The 17,328-nt window shown below is 39.1% G+C and overlaps 1 long non-coding RNA gene across 4 annotated transcripts in view; it reads right to left on the minus strand.

The window, feature by feature from the left end:
- Positions 1-1,535: 1,535 nt before the first annotated feature.
- Positions 1,536-17,328, minus strand: part of LOC147171601 (uncharacterized) — a 74,866-nt gene continuing 59,073 nt past the window's right edge. For 2 of the 4 annotated variants that reach the window (XR_015095638.1, XR_015095636.1), the window contains 2 exons: positions 8,446-8,551; positions 1,536-2,252 (listed from right to left, as the gene is read on the minus strand). This is a non-coding gene — a long non-coding RNA (uncharacterized LOC147171601). Of the gene's footprint in view, positions 2,253-8,150; positions 8,552-17,328 lie in introns of those variants that run through there. The other 2 variants (XR_015095637.1, XR_015095635.1) reach the window with 1 other exon arrangement.

Consider the following 17,328-nt stretch of genomic DNA (forward strand, 5'->3'; position numbering starts at 1 on the left):
CGTATCAAAATTACAACGGCGTATGTACAAATATATATTTTTTTGAAGGTGAGGGCAATATTCTGAGAAAAAAAAACATGCAAATTTGCCACTTTATAAAGTCACAAATTTGCCACTTTACTAAGCGGCAAATTTGTGAGAATTTTTTTTGTAAATTTGCGAGTTTATAAAGTGGCAAGTTTGCCAAATTTGTCCTCAGAATATTCCCCTCAACCTGTAAAAATAAATAAATAAATATATAAATATATATATATAGAAAAAAACGTCTTAAATTTGCGAGTTTATAAACTGGCAAATGCGAGTTTTTTTCTCGGAATATTGCCCCCACCCTTTAAAAAAATATATTTATTTGACTTGTTGACAGTGTGTTATATCCGAAACTTTCAGTCCAAACAAATTAGCTACCACCACATTTTAATACCGTTCTTCACATTTATTCCACATCGCATTTTGAAGAAACTGCTGAGCGAGTCCATCCGCCGCCTTCATGCAAATTTTCACAGGGTTTGTGCCACAGAGATAAGCCGAGAGCTGGTCTCCTCCCTCCGACAGAAGCCGACACGCCGCCTCGCTCATTCAGTCCGTATCGAAGCATGTATCAAAGTGGATTAATTAGCCGAGGTTCGCTGTCACAGCCAAAATCCGGATTAGCTATTAGCGCGTAGCTCAAGGACGGCTGTGAGTTGCCGCTCTCAAGCGCGTCAATCATTTCTTTGATGTGACGTTCTATTCAAATGTTGGAGTCATGTCATCACAGAATGAAATAACTGTGGTTGAATTACAGGTCGAGTTAAATGTTTCAATCCGTTAGATTTTATTAAAAAGCATCCAATGGCTAATCTATTGATGTAATTACTTCTTTTAGGCATTTGGGGTGGAGTGAATTTATTAGATTGCTCCGTTTATGCTGTTTGCTTTCTGTGGTGTTTAATTACCCATACCCTTGTCCTTTTGTATCGGACAGTCGGGTCCTTACCTGCCCTTGTGTTCGACCCACGTGTGTTTTTGTAATTAGCTTCCCAGATTCTCTTCAATCTTGGTTGGATAAATGGTTCTGTGTACTCACTAATCTTAGGGTAATTAGATAAATAAGTTGCCTTCTTCTTTCTTTGCTTGTGTACCTCAAAGTTTGTTTTCGTTTTTTTCGCGCTGAATAGCCTTCTGGAAGATTATACAGTATTTTTAGAATCTAATCTTAGCATGTAAATTAGCAAAAATTTTGTTTAACGCGCTGCTGTTTGAAGACAAATTGTAATGTAAATAATGAGCATATTTAATTGTGGATACGTGATATATTTTTTAGGCCACTTGTCCAGAGATGGCAAATCCAGGGCCAAAAAGTAAAAGCCCCAGGTGCTAGCTAGCTAGCTCCCTAGCTAGCATCGGGGACCAAAGCCAAACTGTAGGCAGGGTTTTTACTTTCTGGCCCTGGATTTGCCATCTCTGGACAAGTGGCCTCAAAAATATATCGCGTATCCAGAATTAAAAGTCCTAGCTGACTAGACATCAATTTGTGAATTGTGTGGACTATTTCTACAGCCTAAAGTAGATGAACAAGTAAAAACATGTTTACGAAGAATTACATCAACTATTTGTTGTCTGTGTTGATTAATACATTGCGGTGGGGTGCGGCAGTGATTGTGCCCAATGAAACCTGCCTAGCAACCAGTGCCCACACAAATTTGTCACATGACTAGAAGGCAAAAATCCTAGCATGCAATGTTGTTTAAATTACACTAACAAATACAAAAATTCCCTATGCCTCAGAATTATTAACCTATTAATGATGCAGGCTGGCTAATTCTACCCAGCAACAAGTGACAAGAACCACCTGAATGATAAATCGTACTTTAATAGCTAGCTTAAAATTCACATACAAAGTTTCACTATTAGACATATCTTTTTTGTTACATAATATTGTCGGGGGCTGCAGTTATTGTCCCTCAGGAATTCTGCCAAGCAACAAGTGACCAGATATTATGTAAATAGAGTGTGGGGGGAGAAAAAAATAACTAGCTTACCAGCTAGCTTAAGTTAGACAGACAGTACTGTAGAACGTTTTCCAGTACATTATCTTGTAACTGTGTTTTTTATTTTATTTTATTAAAAACATTATTGAATATTCATTATTAAAAAAAAAAAAGAGGGGAAAAAAAGGAAAGCAGCACATTTCAGCAAGGTGGAGCGAGACGGGCGAGCAATGGGTGGCTGATATCTGCAGATCTTTAATTTCGGTCTCGGGCTTCCAAGGCCTGCCGAGAGAAAATGAGAGCGCTGCCGAGTGACCGGTGGGCTATCAGCAAATGGGTGGGCAGTGACACTGGGCTCATCAGCAGAACCGTCCAAAGGCGAAATGATTCTGTCTGAACGATTCTAGCTGTGGGCGACAGAAGCTTCCACCGTATTTTATGTTGGGGTTGAATCGTCTGAAAAATACGTCTCGCTACATGAACTCGTTTGTCATCCCTGATCAAATGTTCACCGTGAAACATGTCGATATTTTTTTCCTGCCTGAACGTGTCAAGGTTCTTTTACGCAATTTCATATTTTACAATTTCATTTCTTTGAATTTGTTATGATTTTGAAACTTGATTTTTTTAGATTTACCTCCGACGACAGCAGAGGTTGTCACACTGCAATGCGATCCAAACTGACGTCAAATCGAATCACGTGTTTTTTTTGGTTAGCGTGCTAGCTAAACTAATTTGTACTCTCTTGCTTAGCAGGGGGCCAATGAAACGTTTTCCAACATGCAACCCTGACATCGCTGCATGAATAATCAATAACTAATATCTTCTTTCCCTCTCCTTCTCTGTAGCATTATTCGTGTTTCTGTGTGCTCGTTTGTGATCGCTTGCTTGGCCTGTTTGTCCCCCCTCAGAGGAGGGATCCGCATTAAAATAATTTCAATGCCTTGCCTTCTCGTCACCGCATTTCCTGACATCATTTCATATACTCGGTGGTGCCTGCTCTTCGACATGCCTACCCTAAAACTTAAAACTGAGACTCCAGACGAAAGCATTGCGGGGTCTGTGTTCTACGATCCATCCCAAGGCCATCAAGATAGCATACAACTCCACAGTACAGTACATACATGGAAGAAAAAGTAGATGACCTTCTGAAAATGTCTTGCCTAAGGTATTATTATGCTACCCTTGTGTATCCTACTTGCGGCTCTTTGGATTAATCTGTGTGATTGTGCACAGCCCCTTTCATTTGACCTCCCAAGCCATGTAATCTGTAGTCAGGTTTCCATCCAATTTTTTTATGAACTTAATGAATATGCGCAAAACGGACATGCGACTTATGCCCGTTTCCATCTGTTCTTCTTTTGCGAATACTGAGAAGGGACTCCGCCGCTGTAGGTGGCGGTAGACATCATAAGTGGGGTTTCCATCCACCCAGTTTTATTTGAATTTTCAAGAAATGAATGCAAATGCTAGAAATTCGGAAAAAAAAGGGCCCAAAATGTGCAAAAAAAAAATTTTACGCTTCGAAGCAGTGGATTTTGAAAAAAGACAAATGGCGAATTTTGGCTATGGAAACAGGTTTTGCGAATAAACGCTGACAAGACCGCATACACGTTGCATATTTTCACCGGCGACTACAAACGTGCGTGTGACGTAATATCCGGTCAAAACGTGCAACGTGTATGTCAAAACCTGTTTCCTTAGCCAAAATTAGCATTTTCCTTTTTTCAATACGCTCCTAAATTCATCCCCTCCAAGCCTAAAAACGTTTTGGTAAATTTTGGGCCCTTTTTCGAATTTCTAGTGTTTCCATTCAGTTTTATTTTTGCATTTCATGAAAATTGGGGGTGGGGGTGACCCCAATTGTGATCTCTTTTCAAGGTTTCTTCACTCCCTAAATGTTTGTTAGGTTTTTGTTCCCCAGATTTTTGCCTTTTCTAGATGGGGGGTCTAGAGCAGGGGATGTCTTGGCTTGCTAAGAACCGCGAAGACCTTTGAGACTTTTTCGATTACGGGTTAAAAAAAATAAATATCAACTTGACTTTTGGTTGTCAAATCTCAGTGACTCGAGTTGATTCTCATCCAAGTTGCACAGACTCGAGTACTCGTCTCCGGTACACACCGACTTTTTCTTCTTCTTTTTTGGCGATACAAACGGGGTTTTCAATTAGATATCTCGCCAACGCGACCCGCGTGGACGTCAAGCGGCGCCGCGGTAATGGCGCCGCTAATGTGCGACACGCGGATTGAGAGCTCAGCCGGCAGTGCGCTATCTCACGACGGCCTCCGTGCAGTCTGCTCCGTCCGATAAGGTGCAATCTGATTCAAGGAGATCAAGCGCGCTGGAGGAATATAAGTCGCCTAACAGCAAAATAAATCCCAACTGAGATGAATAAATACGCACACTCAATTGGGCGCGAGGGAGGAAGGAAAAGAAAAACCTGTGACAGTCCAGACCTCAACTGATCCATCCAATGAAAGTCAGGTTATCACCACTCACCTTGCTGGTAACAAGCTGTCTCATCATTTGAGAAAAAAAAAGTTATTTTCACCAGAGGAAGCAGCGTTTGAGAAATCAAAGATAGTGGGAGGAAGTAAATAAAAGGGGAGTGGAGGGAGCCGGTGGTGGGGAGGATCTGCGAGTGCAGATAAGGCACCGGTGGCCAAATTGATTACATCCCGTTTTCTTCACTCTGTGAATTTATGCCCAACTACGAGGATAGATTTTGGTCTTTTAGCGTTACTGATTGTTGTCTAAAAGTTGAACGGCCACTTAGGGACAACGTGATGTGTTGAGGGCCTGTCGGGTGAGTTAACAATGGGAGACTTTGAGATTACGCGTTGGAACTTGAAGGTCTTATACTTTCAGAATAGGGGGACGTTGCGCAAGTAAATAAACGGACGTTTGCATTTAGGATGAAGCCAATTGAAAGCCTCGTACATTTCAAATCTGCATAAGTAATCATTTCAAAATATTGAGCGGTTTGAGGATAGGTCAGTGGTGTTTTGGTAAACAACATCATAGTTGAGTATGGGAAGTAACAGTTGTGAAATGATTATTTTCCTGACTCCAAATGACAAAACCCAGACAGCCATGAATTATTTTGCAAATACTATAATCGATATGCGGTTTAAAAGTAAGCTCACGGTCTGTCCAAAGACCACGGTTTTTAAATACATCAACTCCTCAAGTGGGACTCCATCTCTAAAGTTGAAAGCAACTCAGGTAAGAGTACACAGCAAATTGGTCAGTGTTAAACTTCCAGTGTTTGCTCGAATATGCAATAGGCAGTGTTATTTTAACACTGTAAGGATAAAAAGTTACACTGTCAGAGTAAATTTCCTTGAGTGTTGAATTGACCACACCCTCAATCCGATGAAGGAGAAACTTTCCAATTTTCCAGCGCGATACATCCAGGTGTTGTTGTTGGGGCGGCATGGCTCGGTGGTAGAGTGGTCGTCTCCCAAACCCTGAGAGCCCGTGTGACTATGTCAAAGTATCAGTAGTAGTAAAGCAAGATACTGAACCCCGATTTGACCCTGATGCCGTCCCATCGGTAGTCAAAATGTGAAATGCTTTGATTGCCTTGTAATGAGAAAAATACGCTATATAAATGAAGTACCATTTACCAGTGTAAAGTGTGGTTTGAGCAATTATTATTTTTTCAGACACTAGTGCAATAGACTCATTAGTGTTTAAACGTCAGAGTTAAGTGTGGTTTGGCACATTATAAAAAACATTATTTCAACACTATACAGTGTTGGAGTAACACTGGTCACATGTGAAAAAAATTAACACTGAAAAGTGTGCAATTTACACTCATTGGTGTGGACACATATAAACACTTTTCTAGTGTTAGATTTAACACTGGCAATTTTGCTGTGTACTTAACCATAATTTGTTCCAAATAGCATAGAAAATGAGTTTTCCCATATTGAGAACAAACCTGTTATTGAACCAGTGTTGGACAGCATTAAAATTGTGTTGCAACTTTTACTGGATTTGTGATAAATCAGGATTGGAACAGTAAATTTTGTCATCAGCAGAAAGATAAACATGACACGTTAGTCAGTCTATGCTAATCTGTCCGTCCGCCTATTTTGCTATTCACTATTAATTGACCATTTAAGCAACAAATTCCGAACCAACTTGAAATGATTGCTAATTGTACTTCAGCCGAAAAACATGTCAAAGTCGGCAAAAAAAGTCAGCTTCAATTTGATCTTAATAGTAACTGGAGTGCACCAATACAGCGCTTTATCTTCATGCGCCCGACATGCTAACACAGCCGCGTCAATTTACGGAAATATTTTCCTTTCTAGTTTAAAATAACTTATTTTATTCCTCTGCTTTTAGTAACCTTGTAAATCCATCAGCGTTCTGTCATACCAGTTAGCTAGCGCTAAGCTAACCTGGGATTCGTCTCTCCGGGCCAACGTCCAAATTTGTTCGTGCTAGTACGACGTCCGCAAATAGCGGCCTCGTCACAACTCCCTAGCCTGGCCCCGGTTGTCATGGTATCTCGCTTGTCACAGACTTGTTAGTAAGACAACTGTGAATTGTCCTTAAGAGGAGTTCCCAGGTGCCTTAATAAAATGTCTGCATCTGCTTCGGTAAAATTAGCCCAAGGATCAAGAATTAGAGCACTCTTGATAAAAACTGTGGATTTTGAGCTTTTTTACTCAACAGTCTCTTCAGAGACACAAATATGTATACAAGCAATTCAAAGCCACTTTTACATACAGTACAGTAATATGGCCTCTTTAAATCCAAAAAGTAAAACTGTTTTCAAATGACAATGCTTTGGACAAAATAGCCCAACGATTTCAATTGCAGTCACTCTACACCAGCTCTGTTAAAATGAGTCGCTTTTTAAGGTGGATGTCCTGTCACTCACCCCACCCCTTCTACTGTGGGGTGCATATTTGTGCTAACGCCTGAAGAAAAAAAGGGAAAGTTCACCCGAACCACATAAAGACAGTATAATCATCCTTTGTAGTTTCACTCATGCAGACGTAACTTCATCAGCGAGCGGCTGAATTACACTTTACGGACATAGGCAGCCCACCCAAAAAAATGGACCTAGTTATGCAATTTCACACTCAATGGGTAGGCAGGCGCCCTAGAATAACTATTTGCATACGAGCAATTAAAAAGTCAATTTTTTCACAATGTGTCCCCTTTAAACTGTCGGGAGCAGGAGGGGGCACCATTACTGACAACAACCCACTTAAAAGTAGAATTTAAAACTCCTGGCATAATTAGAATGCGTGTCATAATTCCCAGAGCGTCAACTGACACTATTGCGGTGTTCTTTCAACACCAGGCTGCTAGATAAGCGTTTGGGTTGGAAATTATTAAATACAACTTTAAGAAAAGAAAAATACATTAAAAAATTTGAGAAAAAAACATCTGATCTCATCTTCGAAACATCTTAAAACTACGACGGTGTATTAGGGCCTTGTATAAATAAATATTTTTCCAGAGGGAGAAAAAACTTTATGAAGTGGCAAATTTGCGACTTTATAAAATGGCAAATTTGCGAGAAAAAAACTCAAAACCTTACGACAGATACATGTAGCGTAGCTGTCGTCTAATGTGAGGATTCGTTGGTACATCTTAAAACTACGACGGTGTATTAGGGCCATGTGTAAAAAAAAATTTTTTCAGAGGGGGGGAATATTCTGAGAAAACACTCGCAAATTTGCCACTTTATAACATCTTTATAAAGTGGCAAATTTGCATCTTTATAAAGTGACAAATTTGCACCTTTATAAAGTGACAAATTTGCACCTTTATAAAGTGACAAATTTGCAACTTAAGAAAATTGCAAATTTGCAAGAAAATAACTCATAAACTTACGACAAATACACACACGTAGCATAGCTATAGTCTAATCATCGAACAGCTATTTTTTCCAGAGGGGGAGTAATATTCAGAGAAAAAACTCGCAAATTTGCCACTTTGAAAAATAGCATATTTGTGACTTTATAAAGTGGCGAATTTGCGTAGAAAAAAAATGTGGCAAATTTCCAAGTTTTTTTCTCGGAATATTACTTCCGCTCTGGAAAAAGTGGCAAATTTGCATCTATTAAATGGAAAATTTGTGAGAAAAAAACTCTAACTTACGAAAGATACACATAGAGTAGGTATATAAATAAAGATGACTTGACTATAATCTAATGAGAGGATTCGTTGGTACATCTTAAAACTACGACGGCGAGGGCCATGTTTAAATATATTTCTTTTTCCAGAGAGTGGCAATATTCTGAGAAAAAAACTCAGAAATTTGCCACTTTACAAAGTTTTGTCGGGATATTGCCACTCTGCCCACCCGCTAAAAAAAAAAAAATTATACGTGGCCCTAATACGCCTAAAACGTGTCATTGAAGTCTCGGATATTTTTTTTTTGTGTGACTTAGTGAAAGGTCAATTTCTGATACCACAGTGGTATGGTACAATGTTGTGACTCACTTTTTCCAAGAAGAGGAAGGTGATCAGCAGCTGTCGGGAGTTCACGCCAGCACCGGGGCATCACTATCTTCTTGGCCCTGAGAGTTGATAAAACGACTTCAGCCTCCTGGAAGAAAAGAAAAAAAAACACAAACAAAAAGCTTCTTTAATCAGGCTGCCGCGCTCAGCGAGCATCGAGTGTGGGAATTGAATTGAAGAAAGTTGAGGTCAGATAATGAGGCTTACATCTGTAACACACAATGCGATTTTCTTGGATCCAACTGAAGGAGGAAGAAAAGCTCATTATCCTTATCGCTTGTCAGGAAGGCCAGATATCGATATTATGCATGTTTTCGGAAATGAGTTTAATTCTTCTTTTTCCCGCGCTTAGCGTGGTCGTCTGTGTCCGTTTTCACGCTTCGCACTCAGAAATGCATGAGGCCACTGTTTCAATTTGTGGCCCCGCCGTTATCGAGGAGCTCCATTTTTTACGGCCTTTTCATTCATTTTGTGAAAAAGCTGACAGTTAATTGAACAGATGGATGATAATCGGAACCGTCGCCAGCTCGCAACCCCCCAAGAGAGACTCCTCTCCCTCTGCTGGCATTTTTTTTAATTCTCTAATATCCTCTGAAGCAACAGACTAAATAAAATGTGATGGCTGCTGGGTGACTGCGTGGCTTGCTAAACAACATTTTAGTGAGCCATGAAGGCGATATTTCAACCGTTCAGTAATGGCGTCTGGCTCTTGCATTTGTTAGCAATTAGGCTAATTATTGCTTTTTTTTTCATATATTTTTTTATGTACGCCAGTTCTTCAGTTTTCGGACTTGTAGTATTCATTAGGCAGTAAGTTAAGAAGACAATCAGTCTGTCAGCTATTTTTTTTTAATTTAGTTCATAAATTAAGCAGCAAGACCATTCATTTCGGAAGACTGAGAAGATTTGGAAAACTATCATCTCGCACCTGCTCACATTTAAAGACAAATTAAAATGACTAATTTAATCAATCTTGTTAGCTCCAAAAGGAACTTACACAATTATACGGTTTCAAATCATTTTATTTGTCGTAATATTTTTAAATGTTTAAACTAGGGGTGTCAGGCGTTTACATTTTTTCATTGTAATTAATTGCATAACTTCAATAGTTAATTCATGATGATATATCTATTCTAGATGTGCAATCAAATGTACAATAAAAATGTTTGCATACTCAACATAAAAGTGGGAAAAATTTGAAACTAATAGAAATATGGCTGCATCTTTTAGTTATTGATACAATAATGTCATCATAAATCACAAAATTGAGTTAAAATTAAAAAGATGCACTGTAATGTAAAAATAATATTGATTTGTGTTGGTCAATTTTCTGCCAAAAGATTGCATAATTACATTTGTAAGACGTTGGTGACAGCTCAGTGCATTTTTCTTTCATATTTCTAATCTTTAACATTAAGTAACTTGTGAAACCCCAGTCTCCACACATGTATGCATTATTATTAACTCATTCAATGCCAGCCCAGTTAAATTTGGATTTTTGACGTCTATAGCCGTCACTGGCACTGAATGAGTTAAATTTATTACTGCTAAATTAGAATAATCGTGATTTCAATTATTACCAAAATAATCGTGATTAGTATTTTTCCCATAATTGAGCAGCCCTAATTTCAACCATCGTTATTTACAAAAAAACTAAAGCAAAAACTGGGGAACAAAAAGCGCTCCCAAACCGGTAGGAGAAAAACTGAAAACTGTGGGTGAAAGGCAAAACAACACAAAGCAACAAAAAGAAAAAGCAAAGATCAGAAAAACGTGGCTTACGGTGATGCGACGAGGGAGCAAAGAGAGTCACCGGGAAGACGGCAAAACTCGTGGGAACAGCTACAAAAGCAGAGAGTCAACCCCATAGAGAGTTATACAAAGTGATTGTGGAACCCGGCAGGATACAAACAGCAATCAGGAACTACTTTAGGTGTGCGTGAAGCACTTCCCAATAGGAATTGATTACCAATCGCTCACCACGCCCCCTCAGACAGGGAAACTGGAAACAACACAGGGGAAGAGCCAGCTGGCAGCACGGAACAAAAACTGTGAGTAATACATTTTTATGATTTTCACAGTTATAACTTTGATGAAAAAGAGTTTGGCACTCGTGGTCTAACCCATTCATTAGCCAGTGAGTCTGTTAGGATGGCATTAACAGATTCAGCATCCAAATGAGGAGGTTTTGACCTTGGTGGAGGTCTTTTCATTGGCTTTGAATGATGTCCAGCTGGCATCGCTTTACAAAAAAAAACCAACATTAAAAGCAGCATTGTGACTGTGCTGAAAACGAGGTGAATATTTGCGAGACGCCGGGCGCGCAGGATGAGAGGTTAATTATAAAGTACACGCCGCACGTCGCCCACGGGCTGACATCTTTCCTGTCTTCAGAATGAAGCCGATGCAAAGCGCTGCGCTGCCTGTCGCTCTCCTTTAAGGAGGACTCCGGCGGGCGGAGGGCGACAGCTGTGCCACATTTGACTTTGTAATGAATACAAGAGTCAAAGCGCATGCAGATTTGGCTGGATTTGTGTAAGATCTGGTCCCTTTTGCGGAAAGTTTACACAGCAAAATCTGAGTGAGTCTGTAGGTTTAAAAAGCAGGATTATGGTGGATAACATTGGATAATTTTCAACAAAAACTAAGATGCACTGAAATGATTACATGCAGTTTCATTCTTCTTCTTTTAAGTTTACACAATCTCAAACTAAACATGCATACCACCATCTAGTGGTCAAAAGTGGAATCACAGTGCACCCAATATAAAGCGAGTAAGCCCTGGATGCAGAGTGCAGTTCGAGGCGTGCCGCTACGCCGGGTGGAACTAAATGTTTGGCTCCGCCCACACGGATTTTTACGAAAATTAAAAACTAACCGAAACCCAAATACTCTGCTGGGGACATGTAGTACCTTTCCCGTCAAACAGATTAGCTAGCTCCGCCCCGGCTGACTGAGGGTTGAGTGGTTGTAATTTTCAATGCTCCATAATGTTTAAAAGAATAACTTTACATCACAAGATGGTGCATCATTAAATCTGCAAATGTTGGTATAATTTTTTTTTTGTTTAAACCATTTTGTAAAATCCGTGTGGGCGGAGTCAAACGTTTAAGTCCACCCGGCGCGGCGGCACGTCTCGAACTGCACTCTGCATCCAGGGCTACTTGTATAAAGCAGATTACAAAAACAAAACAGAATTATTAACACTCCTGCTATGTTGTGGGTTACAATGACCCACTTTCAAGTTAAAGAACAACAAATATTAGTTTTTCACTATGAAACTTGACCTTGCACACTCCACAGTTTCTTTGAGGAGGGGAGGAGTTTTTCTTACCTCATTTCAAGTCATGTCTTCGTTTGTGAACTATGGCTGTCGCAACGTGCACCATGAACGAGCCTGACAAAGATGCTGCAGTTACGCTTTGGGCCAGAGGTGGCAGTCATGAGTAAAAGAGTGACAAACTGCACATAGATTCTTTAAATAACTACAAATGGTAGTATTTCATGATGAAACTCGTTGAAAATGGTTAATTTGAAATATTTGCAACATGCAATGTTTAAGCTTTTTAAAAAGAGGGTCGCGAACCTAGAACCCGTTCTCGGGTCCCGAAGCGCGATTATGTTGGGGTCCACTGTACAGGACAGGTACATAATTTTAGCGAAAGTATCTGCCAATAGTAAACGAAAATTTTACTTATTAATAGCAGGGATATTCGATTTCCATTTTTTTTCCAGACTGATGTTAGTACAAGTACTTGACTAACTCGAGTAGTCATCGATACAGATACCAAGTAGTACTTTTGATATATAAAACTCACAACAACAAAAAGGACAGATCATTGTCCTTTCCCTTCACATTTCTTGAAATGAATGGTCATTTTCTATTCATCGAATTTTAAATTCAAACAATACTTAAATTGATTTCAAAATGGCCCCAAAAGGGCAGCGGATCGCGAGTACCATTACCCTGAAATAAGGCCTGCTATCGGCATGATACAAGATTTTGTTGTAAAAAAGAAAAAAAATAAGTGAAATGCTCTTGCACAAAAACTGCCTGGCAGACAAAGCACAAGCGTAATTTGAGTTATGTAATCTTGGTTAGAATTGTTCTATTTTTTTTTGTAAGCTGCTGCGAGTGTTATTTATTTATGAACCCAACACATCACAAGCAGACCTTGATGCTTTGGGTTTATTAGGCGGCGCACACAACACAAGTGCAGCTTGTAGTCGGTCATGCATAAGGAACGGCTCACCTACATTTTATATGAGCGTCACCGCCGCAACTCGGGAGATGCACGTCGGGGTCGTGCAGGGTTTCAAGTCAAGAGTTATTAGGGTTTCAAGTAGGCTTTCTTTGAATCCGGGTTTCAGCCAAGGGTTCCTGACTATGGAGGACCGAAAACTGCCCAAATTAAAAAATTAATAAATGACTAAATAAAAAAATTAATAAAAGTGAAAATAAAAACGTATATAAAAAATATAATTCAAAAATGTTATACAAAAAATTTATATAAATGAAAATAAAAACAACAAAATATGGAAACAAAATGAATAAAAGTAATAAAAAAAAGATTAAAAAAACAAATCTAAAAATAAATACAAAAATAAATATAAAAATATAATTAGGTATCAATAAATAAATAAAAACATTTACACATTTATATATTTCATGCTGCAGACGCTCTGTCAGGTCGAAATGTTCTTCAAATGGGGGGGCGGTCCTAAGCGCGTCTTGGGCTGGGCTCCTCCGTTGCAAACGCGACTGCAGCATGAAAATAATATAAATATGAAAGCAGAGCGTTTTTATTGATTGATTGATATTTAATTTATATATTTTTGTATTTATTTTTAGTTTTTTAATCTCGTTTTTAATTTTTGTATTTATTTATTTAGAATTATATTTTTTATATCCGTTTTGATTTTCACTTTTATTCATTTATTAATTTTTAAATTTGGGCAGTTTTGATCCTCCATACCTGACAGGGTTTGGCTTTGAAATTAGGGTTATGCTTTTGGTGGGGTGAATCACAGAGACAAGCATCGCCTCTCCGAGCCAGCGTTACATAAGAGACGTCAAGGCGGGCGGGGCTGACATCCTGCTGATGCGACAGGCAACTCTGCACACTCCGCATGCAGTTCGACGACCTCGGCCTGACCACCGATTTCAATTGACTCATAGTTGAAAAGCTCTTTTGCTACAGGGGAGACAAAGACCCACAGATTCTCATTTGTAATACCGACCTGGCAGCAAAAGCTTTTTAAAATAAAACAAACTGTACAATGTGAAGTATGCAAATATGTATGTGTATGAATGCGATGTCATCCAAGTGACAAGCCACCATGTTTTTGGGAGGGAAGGGGGCAACTGAGAGAGTTAGGTGGTGTCAAATGTTATGTGAAGCATCCTTGTTGTCATGGCGATGAAGATTTCACCTCTGATGATGCAAAGCAAATAAATGCAGTGCTGCAAATTGGGGCCGAGTGTCATCCACTGACGTTAGGACATTTTTCATGTCGCTACAATTCCTGTTGGCCTTCTTGTGGTTTCAAATTTGAAATGTTTTTCAACTTGGGTTTCAAAATCAAGTAGGTTTCATTTCATTCGCAGGGTTTTGTTTGTGTGAAGAACAAGATGGCGCCAGTGTCAAGTGTGTGTGTGTGTGTGTGTGTGTGTGTGTGTGTGTGTGTGTGTGTGTGTGTGTGTGTGTGTGTGTGTGTGTGTGTGTGTGTGTGTGTGTGTGTGTGTGTGTGTGTGTCCATTAACCCCCACCCCCAATTTTCTGCTCTAATTCCCTCCTTTAAATTAGGCAAGAGGCATAAAATATGAACAAGGCCGAGATCTTTTTGGAGAGGTCATGTGACGTGACAGGAGGAGGAGGGAGGGAGGGGTGGGGGGTTGAAGGGGAATGAATACTTTAAAGCGCAGCGCCCACACATGAAGTGCAACATACAGAATGTACTGTACATACATCTGCACATCATCTTGGTCACGTGTTGTGAAACTAAAGAAAAAAACTTGGGGATAAATAATTATATTACGAAAATAACGAGAAAATATGTTTTTTATATTTAAAAAAAACAATTAAATTATTATGAACAGCAAATACAAACAAATACAAAAAGTGAAGTGTATAATGTATATAAAGTATAGTACAAGTATATAATGTAATGCAATAAAGTATAAAATGAAAAACTACCACATTATTAAAACAAAATAAAACATTAAGAAAAACATGAAACAAAGAATCAAATAAAGTTATGATTAAAAAAATCAAATAAAAATAAATAATAAAATGACAAGAAAAATACATACAAATGATCAAATTGAATATATGATGGACAAATAATAACCAAGAATAAATATGAAACAAAAACCAATAATAAAAGAACAATTATATTATAATTTTTTTAAATGATATATCAAGTAAGATTTATAAATGAAAACATAACAAAAAAAATTTAAATAAAAGTCTGACTAAAATAGAATAGGAATAGAAACATAAAAAAATATATAAAATACAATGAATAGTAATTATCAAATTGAATATATAATCAATAAATTAGAAAAAAAAAAGGGATCAGCTTGCAAATTTCGGTTTTGAACCAGGGGTAGAGTTTCACGTTTGTTAGCCTGCATTAGGGTTTCAAACGGGTTTCTAATTTGTGTTTTAAGCCAAGGTTAGGGTTTCATGTCAAATTCAGGCTTTGAAATTGGAGTTTCAACCCATGGTTTGGGTTGCGAGTGAGAGTTTCAAGAGGGCTTATTAGGGTTTGAAGGTAGGTTTTAAGACAAAGTCAGGATTTCCAAATATGGTTTCAAGCCAAGGTTAGCACTTCAAATTAGAGTTTGAAGGCAGGATAAGGTTATAAGGCATAAGGTTTTCAGTGTTAGGGTTTTAAGTGGGGAATTGAGACAAGACCCTTTATTTGGGCATCTTTCCAACAACAACAAAATGCAAAACCTACATCAATATACGGCAAACGCACGTACTGTAGCTACCTGCTAATGTTTACGAGTTATTTTCCCCCCCAAAATTGTACACACACGCACACACAATTCATTTCCCTCAAGGCGTCTTTGTGGCGGCGGAACCGGCGAGCTACGCGGGAGATATATTAGTATCCGGCGGCGCACCGTGATTTATTCCAAATTCGCCGGCCCACCCGACCCGGCGGGAGCGTCTTGTCAATCCCGCCGGCATCACCTCGGGGTCGCGTCAGCGCGCCGGCTCGGAAAAATCACAGACAGTTGTTTACAAAAATCTTCAGCTTTGATGGCATCGCAGATTAGCAAGTAAATTGGGCCTGATGTTTTCCTTTTGGCTCGGAAAGATGAAATGTGAAGAGGGGATGACATGCTGGAAATGCCGCATGGCAACTATCTGTTTTGTTTTCTTGGCGAGAAGATGTGTGTGTTATATGTCCGTTTACAGAGACGAGCCTGGGTTAGGGCTTCAAACAAGGTTCAGGGTTTCACGTTTGGTTGTCAAGCCAGAGTTAAGGTTTCAAAATGAGGGTGTAAATACAAGGTATAGGTTTGAAATGAAAGTTTCAAACCACGGTTAGGGATTCAGAGCAATGTTTCAAGCCGGGGTAAAGGTTAGGGTTTGTAATTCGAGGTAAGGTTTTAAAAGCAAGGTATAATTTTTTAACGTTTCAAGGCAAGGATTTGAAGTTAAAGTTTCAAGACAAGGTTAGGGTTTCAAACAAGGGTTAGGGCTTCAAAGTAATGTTTCAAGACAAGTTAAGGGTTTCAATCAAGGGTCAAGGTTTTGAAGGTGGGGTTAGTGTTTCAAATGGTGGTTTGAAACCAAGGCACAGGTTTTAGAGTAAGGTTTTAAATCAAGGTAAGGTGGGCTAATAGGGTTTCAAGAAAGGCTTCATGGTTCAAAGTAAGGCTTCAGGCCAAGGTAAGGGCGTCAAACAAGGTTTAACGTTTCAGGGTTACTATTGCAAATGATGGTTAGGGCTTCGAATTAGGGTTTTAAGACAGTGATCTGCTTTCAAATTGGAGTTTCAAAGTAAGGTTTTAACCAAGGTTCAAATTTCAAACAAGGGTCGGGATTGTAAGTGAGGTTCAAGCCAAGTCAAGTCAAGTTAGGGTTTTAAATTAGGGGTTCTTAGTTGACTTAAAACCCTGACCTCTTTTTTTAAATCCTAACGTGAAAACCCCTTGCATTGAAACCCTATACCTGGCTTGACACCCCAATTTGAAACCTTAACCCAGTCATACCCTAATTGAAACCATAATCCTTGTTTGACACCCTAACCCAGGTTAAAAAGCCTCCTTTTGAAACCTTAAACCAATCTTACAACCCTAACCCACTTGAAACCCTATTCCATGCTGAAATCCCTTAGTTAAAACTCAAATTTCAAATCTTAATGCCTTAGTTGAAACCCTGATTTGACACCCCAATTTGGGTTTTGAAACTCTCACTTGTATTGAATCCCTATACCTGACTTGAAAGCCTAATTGAAACCATAATGTCACCCTTTATCCCAGCTTTACAAACCTCACTTTGAAATCTTAACCTGACCCACTAACCTAAAACCACAATGCCTTCTTCAAACCCTGTACCTAGTTTGAAACCCAAATTAAAAACCCTAACATGTCGTGATTTTGGCAAACCTCAATTTGATCTAAATTGAAAACCAAAAGCAATGATGAAATCAGATGCTAGCAGTGCGCTAATGCTAAGAGACGCCTCTGACACACGTCCATTTCACGCGTGTGCGTTCATATCAGGCGTGTTCACGCGTGCTCATTTCCTGCTTTGAGAGGCTGTTGATGTGTCGCATCTCCATGTGATGGAAGTGCGGACATTAAATCGCGACCCCCGCCCCCCCCCCCCCCCATATTGTATT

The sequence above is a fragment of the Leptonotus elevatus genome, chromosome 7, assembly GCF_054856555.1.
Source record: "Leptonotus elevatus isolate MCC_2025b chromosome 7, RoL_Lele_1.0, whole genome shotgun sequence".
In the NCBI taxonomy this organism is placed as follows: domain Eukaryota; kingdom Metazoa; phylum Chordata; class Actinopteri; order Syngnathiformes; family Syngnathidae; genus Leptonotus; species Leptonotus elevatus.